This window comes from Elephas maximus, chromosome 13 (genome assembly GCF_024166365.1).
Source record: "Elephas maximus indicus isolate mEleMax1 chromosome 13, mEleMax1 primary haplotype, whole genome shotgun sequence".
Taxonomy (NCBI): domain Eukaryota; kingdom Metazoa; phylum Chordata; class Mammalia; order Proboscidea; family Elephantidae; genus Elephas; species Elephas maximus.
This window is the reverse complement of record NC_064831.1, coordinates 33,500,149-33,520,916: the sequence shown is the minus strand read 5'-3', so window position 1 is coordinate 33,520,916 and position 20,768 is coordinate 33,500,149. Positions and strand designations below refer to the sequence as shown.

The following is a 20,768-nucleotide window of genomic DNA, read 5'->3' as shown; positions in this document are numbered from 1 at the left end:
AGCTCTCAAAAGTAGCCACCATTAAAAAATGCAAACGAAACTACATTTGATGATGATATTACGTTGTTGGCATAAAGATCGGGCACAAAGAAGAAAAACAATGAATAGTATGAATTTATTTTATGCAAAGTTTACACTGTTCTTTTCTATACTCTTCCATTCTTCTGATCCTAAATGCAAATAAATCTACATTCCTCAATTCAAAATACATTTTTTAAAGAAAAAACCTCTTATTTAATTCAGTAAGTACAAAGTCGCCACTTTAATTTTTCTATAGAAATGGTTCTATTTTTGGCACTTCAGGGCCCAGGAATTGAAAGAATGAGTACAACTCTAAGGCTCAGGTTGTTTAAAAAATAAAACAAAAAGTTCAAAGGATTAGTCACGAAGAATCACGCTTTCGGCTGTGAAAACTGCTGATTGAGAAATCCTAACTCTGTTACACAACCTACCTACGTAACAAATACTGAGAGAAATGAATGAGAAAAGGGAGGACAAAACTATGGGTATTACTCCCAAAGTTTTTTTTAAAGCAGAGGTATTCTTTCTCTCACCACAACCACTGCTACCACCAGCAGATCCAAGCCTTCAGAGTCTGCAGTAGCCTTCTACTTGGTCTCCCTACTATTCTTACCTCTAGGGTCTATTCTGCTCAGGGGAGCCAAAGAAAAAAAATTTTAAAAGGCAAATCAGATCACATCGGTCCTATATTTAATAGCGTCCTGTGGTTTCACATCACACACAATAAACTCTAAGCTCCTCTTAACTGCATGTAAAGTCTTATATTTGGGACAATCTGACGAGCCTCTTTCCTCCTCACTGCTTTCATACTAGTTATTCCCTCTGCCTGGAATGCTCTTCTCTCACATCTAGATTTCTTTTCATTATGTTATCTCCTCAGTGAAGCCAAAGGATCTAAATCCCACTTCCTCTACCACCATTCATCCTACTCAAAACCCTTACCAGGTTTTCTTCATAACACTGTGATCTGAATTCTAATATCGGCTTACTTGTCTGTTCCCTCTATTCATCACTCGAATACTGGAATCTAAGTTGCTTTAGAGCAAAGACATTGCCTAGACAATGGCATACAACAACAACAACAGAACAATGTCTAGGCAATGACACACAACAACAGAACAATGTCTAGGCAATGACACACAACAACAAAAACAGAACAATGTCTAGGCAATGGTACACAACAACAACAGAACAATGTCTAGGCAATGGTACACAACAACAAAACAATGTCTGGCACAAAGTAGATATTTTCTGAATGATTAAATGAATCAATAAATGGCAACCCAAGTTTCATATACATGTCCCAAATTCATTTTGTTTGCCCCAGAGGATGTTTTAACCAAATTTGAATGAGTTGAAAATACTGGAGAAAATGAATATTTACACAAATACATACTTATATATTTACATAAATGTCAGGAAAAACTGGACTACGTGGCTGCAAATCTGGATCCATATGCCGCATGGTAACAACTGGCACGCGCTCTCCATTTGGCCCTCATTTACTCATTTGCTATTACCTGCCTCATTTCATCAGCATTTGAGTTTGCCACCTATATTTTTCAAATGTTAGACAATTCAATATATGTTCCATAACACCATATAAACCCAATCTATCCAATTATTGATAAGGAAAATGAGGCTCAGACTAATTAAATACTTAATACAAAATTCCTTGACAAATCAGTGGCTGTGTCTCAGCTACTCTCAGATTTCCTAATCCACAAGCCTAGAGCTTCCATTATATACCACACTGACACATTTCCAAGAGGGATGAATTTTTGTTAAACTAGAATCCAACTCATTAGGAATTTTAATCAACTCTTCTTCTTTTCCTGCACATAGGTTACAGGTGAAAGAGAAAAAGCAAAAAAAAAAAAAAAAAAGATTTTTGAAGCTCTGTGATATCCTAGGAATATCACACACTGGTCTGCAAATTCTACCCCTTATATCTATGGAACTATATAAACCTGTTTTCATGATGGTGATGCCAATCACTGTAAGGTCAAAATCATTTGTCTAAATATTTAATTATATTCTAGGATATTCCATTTAGTAATAAAAATAAAGATTCTAAACCATTTTATAACATTTTTAATGTACCAAAATAATTATGATTAATTGGAAAATTCAATTTATATTCCATTTCTTTAAGCAGTATAGTTATTCAAACATCTACTTGAAACACAGCAAGTAGCATGCTCCTTCAAAATGTGTTTTATTAACAGATGTCAAGCATATTCAAAAGTACAGAAAACAAAATAAGTCCATGTATCTGCTACTCAACATTATCAAATCCTACCATTTGCTATATTATTGCATATATTTAAAAAAAATTAATAGATTATAAATAGTATTGAAACTCTTATGTTTAATCTTTCCTGATCTCATTTTCCTCCTTCCTCAGAGCCAATCACTACCCTCGTTTTTGGGATTATAATTCCCATGTAAATTTTTACACTATTAGTACATTTATATCCATAATTGATTTAATCTAGTATTGTTTTGTATGTTTTCGAACTTGATATAAATGGCAACAAACTGAATGATAGTACTTTCAATGTTAAATATAATCAGGTATAGTAATTTTTTAAAACTCAGAAAAGGAGAAACAGGAGGAGAGAGAAAATTATTTAACATTGTCAAAGGAATCAAAAAAGTAAAATGTTACTTAGAAAAACTAGTCTGATTTCTTAAAAGAAAAAATTAACAAGTGAAATTTTACAGTTATGGAAGAGAAAGTTGAGGTTTGATATAAAATGAAGAATCCTTTAACTAGTAAAATTACTTGCTAAAATGGACATAATAACATTTCTTTAAAGTATTCATTAGGAAAAGGTGTCAGTACTGAGAAGCAGCTGAGGCCTAGCTAAACCAGAGGTTTGTTTCTTATTGGAATAGTATATGCCTGGTCCAAGGCTTCACTTCAAAGTCTCTAGAGTTCAATTAAAACTGGATTAGGTAGAAATAGACCCTTCTTTGGGACTTTCTGTTCACTGAAACTCTACATACACTGACAGCACCCTAGACAGAGGTCTAGCCCTCCAATGAATCAGTTGCTATGGAAACAGTATCATTACCATTGCGCTGCAGTTATGACCAAAAGTGGAGAATAGCTCGAAAGCTTAAGCCCACAGCACTCTCTTTGAATGTTTACTACCTAGCTTTATTGATACTGTTGGTATTATTAGCAAATTCAACTTTCTTCATATATATATGTACATATGTATATATAATTTGTTTCAACAAAGTTGGTTTATTAGTTAAACTTTAGGTAAGGGAGATAGAAAGGAGAGAAAGAAACCAGTATTTAATTATATATACACACACATACATATATGTATATATTACTTTATATTAAAAATTTTAACGAAGATACATTTGATTATCTGAAAACCATACCTTCTGAAAAAGCATATATCATTCTCCCTAACTAATGTGCCCATTTCTTTCTTCTACACTTCAAATAGTACACTGTGGACAGACAAGAAAACTTCTTTACCTTGTTGCATATATTCTTGAATTGAAAGTAAAGCATTTTCACTTTTCTCTTTAGCTCTCCAGTTTATCAAAATAAAACTTTTGTTTTCTCATCTTAACCAAAGAACAAAACTAGAAACCTGTATTTATTGCCTAACTAAATGGTACTCTTACTTATTAAATATCACACTTTTTTTTTAGGTAGACTGAAAATAGTCTCTGAAAATAGAGCCATATTTGTTTTAAGAAAAAAAAATGGGGCTTTGTTTCACGAACTACAAAAACTACCCTTAATACACTTAAAAGGTTTTACAATTTTTTGTCAAGAGAAAAAAATAAAATGTTTTACCTGAAAAATAAGAAGTATTTACAAAAAAAAATCCATATATATACACTCACATATATAACATCAATAAAAAATATCTTTAAAAACACTACTCGTAATTTTTAAAACTAGCACAGCATATCCTAGTCCCAAACATTTGCCACTATTTGAAGAGGTTCTACTCTTTCAGATTAATTCCACACTGACTTCTGAAGAATTTGTAAGTAAGAGTAAAATCATACATATTAACAGTAGTATTTGAAATTTCACAACAAAACCATTTCCAAACTATATGGATATATTTAACATCAATAAAAATGTTTTAAATTTAGTATACAAAATACAGGCTAAATCATGCTATCAATTAACAACATCATTTACAGGAAAAGTCTAGGAAATATTCTCTACATCCCATTTTCATGGAACATAATTATAAATTACAGTCAGAAGGCATATATTTTAATATGGAAAAAACAGCAAACAGAAATGGATAAAAACACAGGGAAATATTCTCATATCAAATCACCACTAAATACATGTACAATAATGTTTTATTTACAATAACTGCAATTTTAACTAGTTTAAAGGAATTTAAATCAAGTATTTTAAAGTTGTAGCTCCATATTATTATCATGGTTTTTGCATTTTGCTACATATAATTTTCTCTGGAACTTGATATCAAAGCATAACACTTGATTTACTTTATCATAGTGAATTCTAGTTAAAGAATTTACTTCATCATTAGACCACATGACTTTTAGTTTGAAGTTTTCAAATATATATCCTTGAAACAAAACTTGAAGGTCTTTCCTTGAATTTGAAGATGGCATATTGTTGAGTATGGTGGAAAATTCGGTAATTTTGTTATTAAATCTATATCCCTGAACACTTAGAATGTCACCAAATTTCAGAAAGAATACAAAAACTGATAATAATAAAAAATATGAAAGTTATGAATAGGACAGAAAATTACCCTTTAAATTAATTATGAGTTGTTATTTAAAATCTTTTCATCTATATAGTATATTTCCTCCTTCTGCTTACTGGTACTATGATGTGGTACAGTGTTCTCCTTAGCATTTTCACGGGTGACAAATTCAATTAAACATATTCATTACTCTAATGTTCTACTTGGCAGTTTTAGTCAGAATGAAAAATTAAAAATATATAAATAAAATGCTATGTGACCTTTGTATTGATTGGGCTAAAATGGTTTTAGCCTGGGTGTGGATGATGGTGGAGCCAGGAGGGGCAAGAGGGGAGCATACAAACACACATGCTCTTATGTTTTCTCTTCCAATTACTGAGGGAGATGATAAAACCACAGCAAATGATGTATCAGCTCATTTTATCTTATCGCTTTGGGGCTAGGTGACAATGAAGTTCATATTTCACTGGCTCCCATTGAAGATTGTGAAAATTACTTGCCCTTATGACCTGAAATTTCACTAGAAGACAGAAATTTCTCTTCTGCAAAGTAATGCAATTTTTCAGATGTCAACCTTTAGCCCAGCTTTAAAAATTAATTTCATTTATATTAACCAATGATATTGATATTTTCACAGAACACTCTTTGATACATGAAGCACTGACTGGCAAATTGATGTTGCTTTAGATGGGTAAAACTATTTTATTTTAAGCTGCTATGCCAGACAGATTTACAGCAAACTGAAATTCCCATTTCATAATGTAATATTTGTGCAGGGGCGATGCACTTTTAAGCCCTTGGCCTGTAAATAATTCAGATTTTTTAGCTAGTTCTGTTTTATTTTCAATATTCTCCTGCTTAAAAATAATTTACATTCTAAATGATATGTCATAAAGGCCATTTCTTATTGAACTAACATTCAATGTATATCTTAATTAGTACAAGAAAAAATCAAATGTGGTATGAAGAAGCAAAACAACTCATTTTTAATTCAAGTTTTTTTAATTGCAACTATAACTGCAGTCTGATGTTTCTGTGAAAGAACACAAGAATCAAAAACATACCAGAAAAGAATGTTAAGGAACAATATTAAGGAACACAAATGCATTTTATTTCATTTTTGATAGCAACACATAAGGTAAGGAGCTAGGTGTTATATTTGCAGAGAAAGAGCAGATTCTGAATTAAAATAGAGGTATTTCGGCTAGAAGATTCCTTTTAAAATAAAAACATAACAAAATGGAAGCCACAATGTCAATTTTAACATGAAGAAGGTTTGAAAGAGTCCTATCTGATTGTAGCATAGGAAATAAAGAAATTACCTTGTATCTGTACAAAAGAGAAAAACTCCAATAAAAAAAATTTATAAAGCAGTAAAAATGTTACTAAAGATATATAGTTTGGTGTTCTAACCAGTTTTATTACCTTTATCTGGTAAAGAGTTTTGCCTAATTCAGATAACACCTTAACACTACAATCACCACACCCAAGCCCTTCCATTGCATTAATAAGATAATTTAAGTATAAAAATGCAAATAAATATGCATACAATTTATGCTTTATTCAATACTCTTCAAAATTAGAAAGAGGCCAAGAAAGATATTTCTTTAATTTGGCTAATTTCTGCCGAAAATGGTTTAACACTGCTCTGCCTAACTTTTCCACCCTCAAAACCACTTTCGCCTTTTTCATGCTAACAACATCCAAATTGTTCTTTCTTCACTGATTCAAAAACATCTATATTTAATTCTTCCTATACATTTTTATTTTTTTATACATATGGTATGAAAAAAGAAAACATACATTATGATTCATCATTTTTTCTTTTAGATTGGAAAGATTCCTAGTCACTTCTCAAAGACCTGTGGGAGTAACACTACAGTACTGAAATCAAGGTGTACAATATTTTTTCCTATTATGGCACACAATGGTTCTGTAAAGTCATGTGCTTTCTATTCTTTAAAGAATTAAATTTAAATCAGCACTAATAAAAGATTATTTTAAAAAAGGTTGAAATATTTTATAATATATACTTTTAAATCAACTAAGGGTCAATATCATCTTTCTTAAAGCCAATTCTTCCTTTATGAACTCAATCTCAGTCTCAGATTGGCATCAAAGGTCCCCCCTAGATAAAAAAAATGAACAAAATCTTCAAGTTGGATTAACAGCCTATAGCTAGGCTACTTATCTCTTCATAGCAAACACAGTATGATTTAGTCGTTGACGTTTCTCTGATGCCTAAGTTATTTACGCTAATTAAACAGAAAACTTTTGCTTAAAGAATTTGCTTTTGTTCTTCAAATTTATTTAAAAACAAAAACAAAACCCACTGCCGTTGTCGATTCCAACTCAGTAGCGACTCTATGGACAGAGTAGAACTGTCTGCCCCACAGGGTCTCCAAGGAGCAACTGGTGGACTTAAACTGTCAACCTTTTGGTTCGAAGCCAAGCTCTTAACCACTGCACCACCAGGGCTTCCTTCAAATATAACAGGAAAAGAAATAGAAAGGAAAATAAATTACATACTACTTGATACTAAAGGAAACCCTGGTGGTACAGTGGTTAAGAGCTACGGCTGCTAACCAAAAGGCTGGCAGTTCAAAACCACCAGGCACTCCTTGGAAACCATATGGGACAGTTCTACTCTGTTCTATAGGGTTGCTATCAGTTGGAATTGACTTGATGGCAATGAGTTTGATGCTAAAAGCCGAAAGTTCTCATGACATTTTTTTCCCAATCAGAGCGAAATACTTTTCTCTCTCTCTCTTTTTAACCTTCTGTCCCCTACTAATTGCTCAGCTTTAGTTGGAGTCAGTGAAAAATGAGCAGTACATTTTCCTATTTACTTCCATAATATAGCATGAAACTAAATATTGTGCTCACATTCTACTTCAGATATATTCTTCCCCAAAAAAGCTTTTCTTAAAAGATCTGTATTACTCAAAACGTTATGGCTACAATTTAAATAAAATTTTCAAGTTAACTTGATTTCACTGCGTAACTCCAAACCGTTGCATACTTCCCACCCCTCCCCCAACTATACTGGAGTTCCTACTTGAGTGAAGTTCTCAGAGGCTGGATCTAAGTCATGTTTCTTTCCCCAATACTTAGAATGGTACCAAAAACACAGAAGACGTTGACTCATGGATAGAGGGCCACCCCAGCCTCACAAACTACCTACCTTCTAAGATTCTAAGAACACATGAACACAAACATTGTAGAAAATAAGAAAGAGTGGACAAATGAAATGGGAATCTATAACACAGTAAATTTAAAAGATCAAATTCAAATGTCAAGAGTACTTCCACAGCTGACAAAGATGGAGTAACAGGGACCGGACTTACTCTTGAATCTAAACAACACTGAAAACAGACAAAATATAAGGGGAAAAAACAGTTTTCAAAACATTTAGAAAAAAATTGCTGTCAAATTGATTCCAATTCATAGCAACCATCTAGGACAGAGGAGAACTGCCCCATAGGGTTTTTAAGACCATAAATCTTTACAGACTAAAGCTGCTACATCTTTCTCCCACGGAAAGGCTGTTGGGTTTGAACTGCCAACCTTTACCACTTTAACCACTGCTTTACCGGTGCTCCTTTAAGAGTATTCACACACAAAAAAAAGGGAACCAAACCCACAGTCGATTTGAACTCACCGTGGTCCTATGGGTCAGAGAAGAACTGCCCCATAGGGTTTCCAAGGAGCAGCTGGTGGATTTGAACTGCCAACTGTTTGGCTAGTAGTCAAGCTCTTAACCACTGTGCTATGCTACCAGGGATCCTTAAGGATATCAGAAATCAAGAAATAAAGGAGAGTAATCCCTCAGAGTCAGAATCGACTCCACGGCACTGGGTTTGGATTTTTTGGTTTTGGAATCCCTCAGAGATTGGAAACAAAGAGGTGAGATCTACCATTATCCCAACTTCCTGCCTAGTAAGAATTTCCAGGCCACAGAGCAGATAGGAGTAATCTAGTTAGAACCAGTGGTCTACTGGAATAGAGGGGACAGAGCTGGAAGTACAGGAAGATTGAGGGGGCTAAAATTCACAGGGCTGAGTAGCAGATCAGAGAGAGCTACAAAGAAACAGAGATCTGCAGTCTTTTGCTAAATACTGATCAACTTGCGTGTATGAGAAAACGACCTGAGGGCAGGGAAAAAATTAACGGAAAAATTACAGGAAATCAGACCCAAAACACATATAGCCTAAGTGAAATGCCTATAATTTATGGGCACTGGGTAAAGTACTCAGGAGGATTTTGGTGCTCTGGTGCTGCCTAAGAAATGAATCAAACTATTTCTAAGTAACATAACTATATCCCAGGACAAAGCATAAGAATATTTATGGAAATACAAAAACATCCAGTACACCACAGGGTAAAATTCACCATGGCTGGCACCCAATTCAAAATTATCAGGTTTCAAAAAAAGCAAGAAAATATGACCCATAATGAGAGAAACCAATCAAACTGAACTAGAAATGACACAGATAACAAGGTAGTAGAAAAGGACACTGAAACAGACAAACTAGATTTTAGAGCAAAAAAAAAAAAGTAAATGAACAGGGTCATTTCATAATGATAAATAATTTTATCAAGAGGCCATAACTATCCTAAGTGTTACACACCTAATAGCAGAACTTTAAAATACATGAAGCAGGGGGCGGAGCCAAGATGGCGGACTAGACAGACGCTACCTCGGATCCCTCTTACAACAAAGACACAGAAAAACAAGTGAATCGATCACATACATAACAACCTACGAACCCTGAACAACAAACACAGATTTAGAGACGGAGAACGAACTAATACGGGGAAGCAGCAATTGTTTCCAGAGCCTGGAGCCAGCGCACCAGTCAGGTACGGCACAAGCACAGACACCTGCTCCACCCCCCTGAACTAACCCCGGGAGGGGAACCAGCCGGTTCCACGGGCGGCGTGGGACGCAGCCAGTAGGAGAAGTCCCCGGGAGGCAGTGACTGGTCTTGGAGCAGAAAGATCAGCATCCGAGCCGGGGAACCGTCCCGCAGGGATTTGGACTGGACGCAGGTACGCCATAAACACAGAGAGTTGCTCCACCCCCCTGAACTAACCCCGGGAAGGGGACCAGCCGGGTCGCGCGGGCGGCGTGGAACGCAGCCAGTAGGAGAAGTCCCCGGGAGGCAGCGACAGGTATTGGAGCGGGGACAACAGCGTCCCAGTCGGGACACTCGGTCACGGCACAAGCACGAGGAGCTCCTCCACCCATCTGAACTAACCCCGGGAGGAGGCCCAACTGGTTCTCGGAGGCGGCACGGCCACGTGGCTGGAGGGACGAGAAGTCCCCGGGAGGCAGCGACTGATTTTGGAGTCGAGAGTGCACCGTCCCAGTAGGGGAGCCTTGACGCTGGGCGTGGGGCTGGAAGCGGAGGATCTGACCGTGACTCCAGCGGGCCAGAACCCCCGGGGGCAATCTCCACACAGCCAGCACACATAGGTGACGCGCCCGCGGGAATCTCAGATATAATAGTCATTCCAAGCAAGACAAGCAACTCTGGCTATATTCTGAGGTGCTACTCTCCTATCTCTCTGTTCCCTCCCCCACGCTCCCCAGGCGGCTTCATTAACATCTGAATAGCCTGAGCCAGAGGGAGAACTCTGATAGGGATCTGACTGCAGTTTTTTTTTAGCAGATTTTCTGGAAAAACTAGTTTCCCAGTGAAGGCTCGGAGACAACAATCCATATCAAACCACTTAAAGAAGCAGACCATGAAGGCTTCTCCAACCCCCCAAACAAAAGAATCAAAACCTTTCCCAAATGAAGATACAATCTTGGAATTATCAGATACAGAATATAAAAAACTAATTTACAGAATGCTTAATGATATCACAAATGAAATTAGGATAACTGCAGAAAAAGCCAAGGAACACACTGATAAAACTGTTGAAGAACTCAAAAAGATTATTCAAGAACATACTGGAAAAATTAATAAGTTGCAAGAATCCATAGAGAGACAACATGTAGAAATCCAAAAGATTAACAATAAAATAACAGAATTAGACAACGCAATAGGAAGTCAGAGGAGCAGACTCGAGCAATTAGAATGCAGACTGGGACATCTGGAGGACCAGGGAATCAACACCAACATAGCTGAAAAAAAATCAGATAAAAGAATTTAAAAAAATGAAGAAACCCTAAGAATTATGTGGGACTCTATCAAGAAGGATAACCTGCGGGTGATTGGAGTCCCAGAACAGGGAGGGGGGACAGAAAACACAGAGAAAATAGTTGAAAAACTCCTGACAGAAAACTTCCCTGACATCATGAAAGACGAAAGGATAGCTATCCAAGATGCTCATCGAACCCCATTTAAGATTGATCCAAAAAGAAAAACACCAAGACATATTATCATCAAACTCACCAAAACCAAAGATAAACAGAAAATTTTAAAAGCAGCCAGGGAGAAAAGAAAGGTTTCCTTCAAGGGAGAATCAATAAGAATATGTTCTGACTACTCAGCAGAAACCATGCAGGCAAGAAGGGAATGGGACGACATATACAGAACAATGAAGGAGAAAAACTGCCAGCCAATGATCATATATCCAGCAAAACTCTCTCTGAAATATGAAGGTGAAATTAAGATATTTACAGACAAACACAAGTTTAGAGAATTTCCAAAAACCAAACCAAAGCTACAAGAAATACTGAAGGATATTGTTTGGTCAGAGAACCAATAATATCAGATATCAGCACAACACAAGGTCACAAAACAGAACGTCCTGATATCAACTCAAATAGGGAAATCACAAAAACAAACAAATTAAGATTAATTAAAAAAAAAATACACATAACAGGGAATCATGGAAGTCAATAGGTAAAAGATCACAATAATCAAAAAGAGGGACTAAATACAGGAGGCATTGAACTGCCATATGGAGAGTGATACAAGGCGATATAGAACAATACAAGTTAGGTTCTTACTTAGAAAAATAGGGGTAAATAATAAGGTAACCACAAAAAGGTAAAACAACTCTATAACTCAAGATAAAAACCAAGAAAAACGTAACGACTCAACTAACATAACGTCAAGCACTATGAAAATGAGGATCTCACAATTTACTAAGAAAAACGCCTCAGCACAAAAAAGTATGTGGAAAAATGAAATTGTCAACAACACACATAAAAAGGCATCAAAATGACAACACTAAACACTTATTTATCTATAATTACCCTGAATGTAAATGGACTAAATGCACCAATAAAGAGACAGAGAGTCACAGACTGGATAAAGAAACACAATCCATCTATATGCTGCCTACAAGAGACACACCTTAGACTTAGAGACACAAACTAAAACTCAAAGGATGGAAAAAAGTTTATCAAGCAAACAATAAGCAAAAAAGAAGAGGAGTAGCAATATTAATTTCTGACAAAATAGACTTTAGACTTAAATCCACCACAAAGGATAAAGAAGGACACTATATAATGATAAAAGGGACAATTGATCAGGAAGACATAACCATATTAAATATTTACACACCCAATGACAGGGCTGCAAGATACATAAATCAAATTTTAACAGAATTGAAAAGCGAGATAGATACCTCCACGATTATAGCAGGAGACTTCAACACACCACTTTTGGAGAAGGACAGGACATCCAGTAAGAAGCTCAACAGAGACACGGAAGATCTAATTACAACAATCAACCAACTTGACCTCATTGACTTATACAGAACACTCCACCCAACTGCTGCAAAATATACTTTTTTTTCTAGTGCACATGGAACATTCTCTAGAATAGACCACATATTAGGTCATAAAACAAACCTTTGCAGAGTCCAAAAAATCGAAATATTACAAAGCATCTTCTCAGACCACAAGGCAATAAAACTAGAGATCAATAACAGAAAAACTAGGGAAAAGAAATCAAATACTTGGAAACTGAACAATACCCTCCTGAAAAAAGACTGGGTTATAGAAGACATCAAGGAGGGAATAAGGAAATTCATAGAAAGCAACGAGAATGAAAATACTTCCTATCAAAACCTCTGGGACACAGCAAAAGCAGTGCTCAGAGGCCAATTTATATTGATAAATGCACACATACAAAAAGAAGAAAGAGCCAAAATCAGAGAACTGTCCCTACAACTTGAACAAATAGAAAGTGAGCAACAAAAGAATCCATCAGGCACCAGAAGAAAACAAATAATAAAAATTAGAGCTGAACTGAATGAATTAGAGAACAGAAAAACAATCGAAAGAATTAACAAAGCCAAAAGCTGGTTCTTTGAAAAAATTAACAAAATTGATAAACCATTGGCTAGACTGACTAAAGAAATACAGGAAAGGAAACAAATAACCCGAATAAGAAATGAGAAGGACCACATCACAACAGAACCAAATGAAATTAAAAGAATCATTTCAGATTATTATGAAAAATTGTACTCTAACAAATTTGAAAACCTAGAAGAAATGGATGAATTCCTGGAAAAACACTACCTACCTAAACTAACACATTCAGAAGTAGAACAACTAAATAGACCCATAACAAAAAAAGAGATTGAAACGGTAATCAAAAAACTCCCAACAAAAAAAAGCCCTGGCCCGGACGGCTTCACTGCAGAGTTCTACCAAACTTTCAGAGAAGAGTTAATACCACTACTACTAAAGGTATTCCAAAGCATAGAAAATGACGGAATACTACCCAACTCATTCTATGAAGCCACCATCTCCCTGATACCAAAACCAGGTAAAGACATTACAAAAAAAGAAAATTACAGACCTATATCCTTTGTGAACATTGATGCAAAAATCCTCAACAAAATTCTAGCCAATAGAATCCAACAACACATCAAAAAAATAATTCACCCTGATCAAGTGGGATTTATACCAGGTATGCAAGGCTGGTTTAATATCAGAAAAACCATTAATGTAATCCACCACATAAATAAAACAAAAGACAAAAACCACATGATCTTATCAATTGATGCAGAAAAGGCATTTGACAAAGTCCAACACCCATTCATGATAAAAACTCTTACCAAAATAGGAATTGAAGGAAAATTCCTCAACATAATAACGGGCATCTATGCAAAGCCAACAGCCAACATCACTCTAAATGGAGAGAACCTGAAAGCATTTCCCTTGAGAATGGGAACCAGACAAGGATGCCCTTTATCACCGCTCTTATTCAACATCGTGTTGGAAGTCTTAGCCGGGGCAATTAGGCTAGACAAAGAAATAAAAGGTATCCGGATTGGCAAGGAAGAAGTAAAGTTATCACTATTTGCAGATGACATGATTATATACACAGAAAACCCTAAGGAATCCTCCAGGAAACTACTGAAACTAATAGAAGAGTTTGGCAGAGTCTCAGGTTATAAAATAAACATACAAAAATCACTTGGATTCCTCTACATCAACAAAAAGAACACCGAAGAGGAAATAACCAAATCAATACCATTCACAGTAGCCCCCAAGAAGATAAGATACTTAGGAATAAATCTTACCAAGGATGTAAAAGACCTATACAAAGAAAACTACAAAGCTCTACTACAAGAAATTCAAAAGGACATACTTAAGTGGAAAAACATACCCTGCTCATGGATAGGAAGACTTAACATAGTAAAAATGTCTATTCTACCAAAAGCCATCTATACATTTAACGCACTTCCGATCCAAATTCCAATGTCATATTTTAAGGGGATAGAGAAACAAATCACCAATTTCATATGGAAGGGAAAGAAGCCCCGGATAAGCAAAACACTACTGAAAAAGAAGAAGAAAGTGGGAGGCCTCACCTTACCTGACTTCAGAACCTATTATACAGCCACAGTAGTCAAAACAGCCTGGTATTGGTACAACAACAGACACATAGACCAATGGAACAGAATTGAGAACCCAGACATAGATCCATCCACGTATGAGAGGCTGATATTTGACAAAGGACCAGTGTCAATTAACTGGGGAAAAGATAGCCTTTTTAACAAATGGTGCTGGCATAACTGGATATCCATTTGCAAAAAAATGAAACAGGACCCATACCTCACACCATGCACAAAAACTAACTCCAAGTGGATCAAAGACCTAAACATAAAGACTAAAACGATAAAGATCATGGAAGAAAAAATTGGGACAACCCTAGGAGCCCTAATACAAGGTATAAACAGAACACAAAACATTACCAAAAATGATGAAGAGAAACCCGATAACTGGGAGCTCCTAAAAATCAAACACCTATGCTCATCTAAAGACTTCTCCAAAAGAGTAAAAAGACCACCTACAGACTGGGAAAGAATTTTCAGCTATGACATCTCCGACCAGCGCCTGATCTCTAAAATCTACATGATTCTGTCAAAACTCAACCACAAAAAGACAAACAACCCAATCAAGAAGTGGGCAAAGGATATGAACACACATTTCACTAAAGAAGATATTCAGGCAGCCAACAGATACATGAGAAAATGCTCTCGATCATTAGCCATTAGAGAAATGCAAATTAAAACTACGATGAGATTCCATCTCACACCAGCAAGGCTGGCATTAATCCAAAAAACACAAAATAATAAATGTTGGAGAGGCTGCGGAGAGATTGGAACTCTCATACACTGCTGGTGGGAATGTAAAATGGTACAACCACTTTGGAAATCTATCTGGCGTTATCTTAAACAGTTAGAAATAGAACTACCATACAACCCAGAAATCCCACTCCTCGGAATATACCCTAGAGATACAAGAGCCTTCATACAAACAGATATATGCACACCCATGTTTATTGCAGCTCTGTTTACAATAGCAAAAAGTTGGAAGCAACCAAGGTGTCCATCAACAGATGAATGGGTAAATAAATTGTGGTATATTCACACAATGGAATACTACGCATCGATAAAGAACAGTGACGAATCTCTGAAACATTTCATAACATGGAGGAACCTGGAAGGCATTATGCTGAGCGAAATTAGTCAGAGGCAAAAGGACAAATATTGTATAAGACCACTATTATAAGATCTGGAGAAATAGTAAACCTGAGAAGAACACATACTTTTGTGGTTACGAGGGGGGGGGGAGGGAGGGTGGGAGAGGGTTTTTTATTGATTAATCAGTAGATAAGAACTGCTTTAGGTGAAGGGAAAGACAACACTCAATACATGGAAGGTCAGCTCAATTGGACTGGACCAAAAGCAAAGAAGTTTCCGGGATAAAATGAATGCTTCAAAGGTCAGCAGAGCAAGCGCGGGGGTCTGGGGAACATGGTTTGCAGGGACTCCTAAGTCAATTGGCAAAATAATTCTATTATGAAATCATTCTGCATCCCACTTTGAAATGTGGCGTCTGGGGTCTTAAATGCTAACAAGCGGCCATCTAAGATGCAGCAATTGGTCTCAACCCACCTGGAGCAAAGGAAAATGAAGAACACCAAGGCCACACGACAACTAAGAGCCCAAGAGACAGAAAGGGCCACATGAACCAGAGACCTACATCATTCTGAGACCAGAAGAACTAGTTGGTGCCCGGCCACAATCGATGACTGCCCTGACAGGGGGCACAGCAGAGTACCGCTGAGGGAGCAGGAGATCAGTGGGATACAGACCCCAAATTCTCATAAAAAGACCAAACTTAATGGTCTGACTGAGACTGGAGGAATCCCGGCAGCCATGCTCCCCAGACCTTCTGTTGGCACAGGACATGAACCATCCCCGAAGACAACTCATCAGAAATGAAAGGGACTGGTCAGCGGGTGGGAGAGAGACGCTGATGAAGAGCGAGCTAATTATATCAGGTGGACACTTGAGATTGTGTTGGCAACTCTTGTCTGGAGGGGGGATGGGAGGATAGAGAGAGAGGGAAGCAGGCAAAATTGTCAAGAAAGGAGAGACTGAAAGGGCTGACTCAAGAGGGGGAGAGCAAGTGGGAGTAGGGAGTGAGATGTATGTAAACTTATATGTGACAGACTGATTGGATTTGTAAACGTTCACTTGAAGCTTAATAAATGTTATTAAAAAAAATACATGAAGCAAAAACTGATAGAACAGAAAGAAGAAACAAGACAAACTAACATTATAAAAAGTGTCAACATTTTTTTCTCCATAACTGATAAAACAAGTAGGTAACTGATAAAATCAGTAAGAATATGGGAGATTTGAACAACACCATCAACCAAATTGACCTAATTGACATTTGTAGAACATTCCATCCAACAACAGCAGAATACATATTTACAAAGGCAACATATTCTGGGTCAAAAGCCAAGTCACAACAAATTTAAAAGATTCAAATCATGCACAGTATTTTTCTGACTCTACTGGAATTAACTTAGAAATCAATAACAGAAAGATATCTGGAAAAGCCTCATTACTTAGAAACTAAATAGTTCATTTCTAAATAATCCATGGGTCAAAGAAGAAACAAAAAGAAAATTAGAAGAGTATTTTGAATTGAATGAAAATACAATATGTAAAAATTTGTTAAATGCAGGTAAAGGGGTGCTTAGAGGACATTTTACAGCATTAAACACCTATATTAATAGGAAAGGACAAAGGTCTACAATCAATGACCTCGGACTCTACCATTAAAAAAAAAAAAAAAAAAACCTAGAAAAATAAGAGCAAATTAAACCCAAAGTAAAAAGACCAAATAATAAAAATGCAAATCAATGAAATAGAAAACATATCAGTAGAGAAAGCTCAATGAAACCAAAAGCTGTTTTTTTCAGAAGATAAATAACATTAATGCCAGACTGACCAGACAAAATAGAGAAGACAAAAATTACCAGTATCAGCAATGAAAGAAGAAACATCACTACAAATTTTACAGTCATTAAAAGAATAAAAAGGTCATGTTATGAACAATGTTATATGACTAAATTGGACAATTCAGTTGCAATGAACATATTTCTTGAAAGATACAAATACAAAAGCTCACTCAATAAGAAACAGATAACCTGAATAGCACTGTATCTATTAAAGAAATTGAATATGTAGTTTTAAATTTTCCCATAAAGTAAACTCCAGGCCCATATGGCTTCACTGGTAAATTCTACAAAACATTTAGGGAAGAAGTAATACCAATTCTATATAAAGTCTTCCAGAAAATTAAAGAGGAGGGAATATCTGCCTACTCATTCTATGAGGCCAGCATTTCCTGGATACAAAAACCAAAGATATTGTAACACAAGGAAATGCTCAGGGCAATCTATGCTTAAATATTTGTGATTTCTTTGCCTTGAGACATTATGGATATCCTATAAAATAGATATATTAAATGTCTCCTTTTCAAGAAACTACCAAGAGAAGGTTTGCTACTTCTACACTTTCACAAATTGTCCCTGAAGACACCCACCGCCAACCCCCTCCTTATACTTCTTAAAAATGTCTACCCTGTTTCCTTTTGTCAAAGATTCCAACTTGCATTTCTTTTTAATTTTAGTAGTGTGGCTGATTCTTAGCCTTCTCACTCTACATTGAGTGATTTTTGGTTGAATTCTTAGCCTTCTCACTCTACACTGAGTGGTTTCATCAACAGCCAATGTTTCATTCACTAAACTACACAACAGTGTTAAGATCTAGTGACAACATAATATAAGAGATGAATACCTCTACTTGGATAAGACAGTTTTATACCCTTATATCCAATCACCAGGGGCCCTGGTGGAGCAGTAGTTAAGGGTTTGGCTGCTAACCAAAAGTTCGGCAGTTCGAATCTACCAGCCGTTCCTTGGAAACCCTATGGGGCAGTTCTACTCTGTCCTATAGGGTCACTATGAGTTGGCACCAACTGGACAGTAAGTGGTTTGCTTTTTCTGGTTTATCCAATCACCTAGTAGAGAGCGCCATCACAATGGCATCCAAATTTGGAAATTCAACACATCCAAAACCAAACTGATTTTTGTCCTCTTAACAGCTGTCATTAGCCCAATAGTCTATTATTGATAAACAGCCTCAAAAACCACGTAAACCAAACAGAAACCTGCGTCATCCTAACCTACAATATTCCATTATTTTTTATTTCACTCACCTCTCAATCAAGTTCAATAGATTCTATCTCCCTAAAAGCACTTACATCCTTCTTTACTGTTTTGAAACCCACTTTAAAAGAAGTCTTTATCATCTTTGAACATTTTCATATAAACATCTCATGTTCCAATTATGTCACACAACATACTCTTTCAAACATGCTATAATATACTGTCTCATGCTTATGCACCTCCCAGTGTTTGGTCTCTCTCTCTGGAATGGAATATCTTTTAATCTGGCTGATAAAAAAGGTGGTAGGAGCAGTTGTATTAGAGTACTAGCCCTACTGGCTCAACTGTCGTGCTTGGCTGCTAACCAAAAGGACTTTGGTTCAAACCCACCCAGCAGCTCTGTGAGACAGACTTTGTGGTCTGCTTCCAAAAAATTACAGGGCAGAAAAATCTATGGGGCAGTTCTACCATGTCACATGTATTTGCTCTAAGTCAGAATCAGCTCGATGGCACCGAACAACAACAGATAGTAATATTAGCAACTGCAATAAATACAATTTAATTAGTGCTCTTTATATGCCGGGATCTATGCTAAATGTTTTGAAGTAATTATTTAAACTAATCTCAACATGGTACTATGAAATAGACGTAATTTTCACTTTTATAAATGAGGAAACAGTCTTTGAGAAGTTGAATGACTTGGTCAGGATCACATAACTAGTAAGTGGTATAACCGAGTGTAACAGATATCTTAACATTGTACTCTAATCCACTACATAATACTCTCTCCAGAGTGAACTTCTCATCCTTAAAGGTCAAGTCAAGTACCTCTTCTTTGTAAAGCTTTGCCTGACTTTCCAAGCAGATGCAACCATCCTCTGCTTTGTGTTATCATAGGCTTAGTACAAAGTTTATTTATTGTCACACGACTCCTACAATAGGCCTCTCATCTGTCAGTCTGGAATATTGTGGTGGCTTATATGTTGCTGTGATGCTGGAAGCTATGCCACCGGTATTTCAAATACCAGCAGGATGACCCTGGTGGACGTATTTCAGTGGAGCTTCCAGGCTAAGATAGATGAGGAAGAAGGATCTGGCAATCTACTTATGAAAAAAATAGGCCAGTGAAAACCTTATGAATAGCAGTGAAACACTGATATAGTGTTAGAAGATGAAACTCTTAGGTTGGAAGGCACTCAAAATACAACTGAGGAAGAGTTGCCTTCTCAAAGTAGAGTCAATGTTAATGACATGAAGGAAGTCAAGCTTTCGGGACCTTCGTTTGCTGATGTGCATGATACGAAACGAGAAGAAGCAGCTGTTAAAATCCATTAGTAATTGGAACGTGGAAGCTGGGCTATATGAAGAAGAATATGTTACTTATACTTAGAAAAACCAAGCCATAAGGTACAATCATACTGTTTCTGTATTGGGTCTCACATTTCTGCAGGTCTTGAGAGTGAGGCGATCATTGTGCTTTGGTCCAGGCACTCTTTTCAAGGATGTTTTAAAGCAAACGGCCTTCGAAGAAAGGGATACTGTCTTCCTTTGAAGCAAATGCAGTCGCTGGTGGTAAAGGTTAACATGCTCAGAGCCAGAAGTACCGCCAAAAAACAGTCACTGAAAATCTGATGGAGAACAGCCCTACTCTGATACACACAGGGTGATCATGAGTCAGAACCAATTTGAGGGCAACTGGTATTGCTGAGGCAAAGGCCAACCTTACTATCCACTGTAAAAATTGTGGGTTCCCTAAGGTTGGAGATGCTCAGGTGTGGTGAAAATCCACCGGGTGCAGTACTCACCTGGGCCACTATACATTGTCTCCAGGGACTTGCCAGGTAAGCAGAACAGACACTAACATGATGTTTGTTGCGCTGTAAGAAAGATCTTTTTGTCCCTGACCCAGGAGTCTCATGTCTTCTGCTGACATCCATGAAACTGCAGCATGCTAAATTGTTAGTTTGCAAGTGGGGTGAAATTTCACACCGGAAGCTACCAAAAATGAAATCGAATGCTTGAAGATCAATATTCTAGGCATTCGTGAACTGAAATGGACTGGTAT

The 20,768-nt window shown here is 36.6% G+C and overlaps 1 protein-coding gene across 1 annotated transcript in view; it reads right to left on the bottom strand.

Moving 5' to 3' along the window:
- The window catches only part of LRBA (LPS responsive beige-like anchor protein), a 769,624-nt gene that overhangs the window by 246,776 nt on the left and 502,080 nt on the right, over positions 1-20,768 (bottom strand). The window lies entirely within an intron of this gene.